This window comes from Alligator sinensis, unplaced genomic scaffold, assembly GCF_000455745.1.
Source record: "Alligator sinensis unplaced genomic scaffold, ASM45574v1 scaffold131_1, whole genome shotgun sequence".
Classification (NCBI taxonomy): domain Eukaryota; kingdom Metazoa; phylum Chordata; order Crocodylia; family Alligatoridae; genus Alligator; species Alligator sinensis.
The window spans coordinates 4,046,185-4,052,145 of record NW_005841830.1 but is presented as its reverse complement, the minus strand read 5'-3'; positions in this window follow the sequence as shown (position 1 = coordinate 4,052,145).

The following is a 5,961-nucleotide window of genomic DNA, read 5'->3' as shown; positions in this document are numbered from 1 at the left end:
CCTGCTTCAAGTTAAATACGCCTCCTTGTAGCAGATAGGGTAGTATGTGACTTGCGCTGAATCTTTAACTGTTGGTGTTTTATCAGATGGCTGAGATACACATAATGCCCGGTCATTCTGTCACTAGAATGTTTGAACTTTCATGGATGTAGGGCACATGCAGTTAATGAGATGATATTGCCTTCTTTGCATACCCCCAACTTCCAGGCAAGTCAATGGCAATAAATGGGAATTAACAGTATGAACGTTTTGGAAATCTGTGCCCAAAACTGATAGAAAAGTCCATTAAACCAGACCAGTGGTTCTCAACCATTTTAGGGTCAAAACACCCTTAGTATACTCAGAAAACACCCAGCATCCTTACTGAGAATCACTAAACTAGACTGTCCAAGACAGAAACCCTGCTAACAAAAGTTATAACATTTTTAATAGAAAAATTATGTCCCAGCATACCAGTAATATTCTGGCAATATGTTCCTAATTTTAAAGATTTCTGCACTGTTTTCTACTATTTTATAAACAGCAACCAAGGGATTCTTTCCCCAAGCTATGAAGTAGTTTATTTGTGCTTTCTCATGCGCTGAGAGAGAATAATCTTGTTAACTGTACAGCCTCTACAATTAAATTCAGTTTAAGCGTGATGAGTAGCTGCTTTCCAAAGGCTTGAGCCTCCTGTGAGGAGCTGAGCATTGCCTGAGAGGTTCTGTGTGCCCTCCTTTGTCACAGACATCTATGGGAAATGAGGGTGCTTAGTACCTTGCAAAATTGCGCCTATATTTCTAACACCTGATATCAGCTCTAACTCTTTTGAAGCATGAAACTTTACATTTCATGGGTTGACCCTTCTACCCTAATGGATTAGGTTTCCCCTTCATTCATTTTGCTAATGCATTTTGCATTATTGAATTGCACAGGGAAATTTCCCTTCCCAGTGTCAAGACATGCAAGGTATTTTTAATAAGTTTTAATACTAGTAAGATACCACACTATTCTGAACATTCATTGAGAGGGAAATGGCTCCATAATATTAATGGGAAGCTGATAAACATACATTCTGCACACAACTCACAGCTTGAGTAATTCATTTAGAATAACAGTTGCACCCTCAGCTTCTTCAGGAGTCTCACCTCATCTCCCTTTGTAGAGCACAACCAGCCCCAAAAAAGCTTGGCATCCAGCAGGTCCCTTTCTGATGTGCCTGGATCTTCCAAAATTAAAAAAAAAGACAGGATTCCCTTTTAGGCAACAAAAGTGCTCAGCAGACAGCAAGTCCCATGGAGAACCATGGTGGGGCTGGGCATTTCTGAAAGTCAGTCCACTCTACTTGGGTGCCAGAATGGTAGTTACTGGCTGGTGTGCTCCTCTGAATGTACTCACAATGGCATGAGGCCCATGACATGGCTGGGACAATTCTTGTCTTTCGGCTACTCTGAGTTGGATGGGGCAGGTAAGGGAGTGAGGGAGTAAAGAAAGAGGTCACATGCCGCCACCTAAGAGCAGCCTACAGACAAAACCCGTTGCAGCTAGAGAGCTGCATACCCACAGGCTATGCAGCAGTAGCCATGACCTTCCCAGTGCACCAAGGAGTTAGGAAAGCCATTCCTACCCAAGATTCCCAGGGAGTAGTTGTCTCCACTTTCCTCACACACTGGGCTATGCCTGATGGACACTTGTATGATTGTGCCTGGAAGTTAGAGAGAAAGGAAAATGGAAGAGAAAAATCAAATTACAGCTGGTTGAATGACATTGCAGTCGAAATTGTAGCAGCACTTTCATCTTGAGAGCTGTTCATAAATATTCATCGTTTCACAGATTTAAAAGCTGGAAAGAGGGACCATTGCAACAGCTAGTGTTACCTCCTATATAACTTCATATATATGTATGCTACCCCATTATTTGATGTGTTTTAATCCAGATGGCTTATTTATGCCCATATATCCCTGTTTTCCTCTAATAATGCCCAATATGGGAAGTGTGGCTCACTTTCTGAGTCATTTCCCTATGTCTGTGCACTTGTTTGACATACAGTACAATAGTAGCCCAAGCAGCAGCAGGCTGTTTGACAAAACCTTGAAATCTAGCAAGCAGTTCCCTGAGGGAACGGATAGAGGCCTGCCACTCACCCATTAGCCTTGCATCCAGCTGAGAAACTGCTACTACCACTGTTCCAGGCAAGCCTTAAATGAGTGCCATCCATTGAAATCAGTGTGGAGGAGTGGCATGACAAACAGGTCTCAAGGTCCAAACTAGGAAATGCTGGGAGAAGCTGGCATTTTAAGTCACTAATTAATTATTGCTATTATTATTTTTTTCAGGGAACAGATCTGTCATCTGTGCAGAAATCAGCTGGGATCTGTAGGTGGGAGGGCAAGGGAAGAGTAGTACAGGTATGCTTGATTTTAGAGATGGAGTTTGTTAAGCCCTGCTGGAAAATGGAGGGGAAAAGAAGAACATTATCCTTTACAAGCACCAGTTGAATGTATATCCCACTCTTCCTTTGATGACATGCTGAAGCAAGAGAGGACATATGTTAAAGCAACAATACGTTTAAAAAAAATTCCAACTTGGCATTTTGGATTCATTTAAAGAAGTAGCTTTTCTCTCCAGATGAGATTTGCTAAGCATTTGCAGCCCTGTAAAAGATGTTTTATGCATGAAGGGGAACAACAGAAATAAGAGAATTGCCAAACCATTAAGCATATGAAACGGTGGCAGGAAAGACATGCACAACTGCATTCAAGGATAGTTTGAGTCAAATCTGGAGAAAGCTTTAAAAAGAGAGGGAGAGAGAAAAATACACACATGGATGGACCATGATTACAGCCCTGATTCTGATCAATTTTACTCTGATCTAAATCAACTGACTTCAATGGATTTACTCCCAGTTGACACTGGAGTGACCGATGTCAGAATGGAGCTCTTTGGGCTTGATTCTCAGCTGTGCCAGAATCTCTCATGGTGCACCAGAGACGATAAAGAACAAAGGTGATGTTATATGACCTTTCCATCCTCCTGCTTTTAGATATGACTGGCTGAAATGGTTTGAAGAATCTGCCTACCAGCCATGGATGACTGGAGTCCTGCAGCTCTGGCCATACTTCCTTGTACCACCAGCACAGATAGTTAGTGGAAACTGAGTAAGTAGGACAGCTACACCAGATTTATGCCACTGCCATTCTCCTACTCACGCCAATTTTCCATTTTCTTTTCTCTACTGGAAAATGGCTAAAAGGATAGTGCAAGGACCAGGATATTGATCCATACATCTTGTTGCTGACAGTGGCTTGATACAAGGATAACAGCCTTCCAGGAAATAGGGAAGTCACTGGTGAGTTCATAGATGACTGAAGAGGCCAATACAAAATACACGTATTTGACTGCAGAGTTTCTGATAATGAGGCCATGTTTTGAACACTTCTCAGGTGAAGAATTCCCTTTGAGTTGACTTCCTCACCCCATTCCTTTTCAAGTATACCTTTCTATAGCTCAGACTTTCTGTCCAGTTCAGCATTAAAATTACCAAGAAGAATTATCTTATCTTCTTTGGGGACAGGTGACAGGACTTGGTTGAGGTTAGAATAGAATTCTTCTTTTGTTTTGTCATCTGCATGAAGGGTTTGGGCATATGCACTGATAACTGTTGCATATTGTCTGTTAGTTAGTTGAAGACAAAAGGTCTTGAGAGGCTTATTGATGTCAACCAGACATTCTGGCATCTGAGTAACAATCCTGGTCTTGATAGCAAAACCAGTGTCACGGATGTCTTTGCCTTTTTTGGCCCTTCCTTTCCAAAAAAGTGTAGTTACCACCATGATCTGTGAACTGCCTGCTTCCTGAACATCTGGTCTCACTAACAGCAGCAATGTCAATATCAAATCGTGCAAGTTTCTTGGGCTATGAGTGCTGTCCTTCACTCCAGTTGGTCACTGTTAGTGTTGTACATCAAGGTGAGGACATTCTAGATTGCAAACTTTATTATTTGATTTGAAACACAGATAGTGTGATCCCACTGGACATTTTTCTAATCAGGTGAAATGAGACAGACTGTATTTACAACACCTTTTCTAGACTGCATCCTGTACAGGGTGAGCAGGGTGGGTCCTAAATATCCATGTTCAATGATTGCAGCTATTGAATTGCACACCCCCCTAAGTTCCAAGTACAAAATCATTGCCTTCATCTAGGTTTATGACTAGGGGCTTTGGGTAGTCGCTAGCACCTGCCCCCATTGCCACTTGCCCACTGCTGTAGCACTTGCTATTGAAGGAAGACACCTGCATTTGTCTTCTTTTAGTGTGGAGATGCTGTTGCACATCAGCTACCACATTATACTTTGCAGGAAGGAAAACTTAATCCGATGGCAAGGAAAATCTAGATGACTATGGGTTGCTATTCCACTGTAGCCTTTATCTGCTTTTGCAACTATTGTGAAGTATCCATCTTTCTTCATCCACCTGCTCTGCCATTGATGACTCTTATTTTCATTTTTATTTTTGGGTCACTGTTAGTCTGGAAACCTTGCACTCAACCTTGTCACCATGGGTGCACCTACCAGGAGTATAAAACTCCAGATGGCATTGCTCTCAAGGTCCTTGGTAGCACATGCACCTCTCCACCATGTCAAGGTTGTGATCCTTGGGAGGAATGTACGTATAATGTATAGAAGCTATTTATCTATTCCAGTGGTTTTCAAACTGTGTTCTGTGGAACCCTGGGGTTCCACAAAGGTCATCAGGGGTTCTGCAGAGGGATTGTGAGATAATGGCAGAGTGGGCTGTGAGGCAGTGTGCTGTCATTGCGGGACTAGGTTGCTTTGCTCTACATCAGTCTTTAGAATCGGGGTAGGGGTTCCATGGCAGTAGGACTGATATGAAAAGGTTCTATGACTTTAGGAAGTTTGAAAACTACTCATCTATATATCTATAGCCACATATTATATCTATAATTACATACAAATAACTACATCAAAATTGTGAGGGCACTAAGTCAAGTATGCAAATATTAGGAAATGACAAGCTTAATGTTGCTCCTGTAATCTTAATTCAATCCCCATGTGTGCGTGCATTATGAATCCACCTTTAATTACATGGCCACAGGCTATTTTTAACATCAGGACCTCACTCCCCCACCTGCTCTCCTCACCAGCCCTATCAAGTTAGACAAGATCTCACAGCTGTTTTAGGAAGTTTAAATAAATGCTAGATTCAAAATTGTGGCATCTGACACAAGTGATGGCACATTTTCTAGTTTGATTTATGACAGCACTATATTGACCAAACCAGTCACGATGGGTACTGTCAGATGTGGGGTGAGGGGTGTAATGAAGGTGTTTCGAGTGTCAGCTGGTTCTCAGTGGTGTAAGTGTTCCTGGTTTTCAGTGGTATAAGTTGGCCTACTGCCCACATGTGGAAGAGCAAGAGGCAAAGATGAGCAATCTCAATTTTCTTTTAATGAAGTTTATGGGAAGATACCTGTACTCAGATAACTGTACAGCATAAGTAAACTGGATGGTGGACAGGGAAAGTGATTTACCTTATAGAAATTTTAGTCTTTAACAGCTCCACTGTCTTCAAAGAAATCACTTTAGATTTATTCCAGTTCTGCCCATAAGATGCATTTATGAGCTATTTCAGGTACTGGGAGTAGCATAGCCAGATGGGCCTGATGCTCCACCTCTGTCACATAGTCCTGCTTAGAAGCACCGGGTGCATGTAGACATGCAGTCAGGGGTGCATCTACGTGTGCCACTGGCTGCACAGTTGGTACTGCACAGTCATTTAGTACTTGCTTTAGTAAGTACTTAATAACCGCACAGTACCCACCAGTACTGTGGAGTCCTGGTGGTGCACAGGTTGTTTTCAACCCTACTGCACAGTAGCAACGAGCTACTGCTCAGTAGTGGCGGTGTCACAGTTAGTATCCGCTGCCACTACATTGCCATAGCGACAAGCTACCTTACTG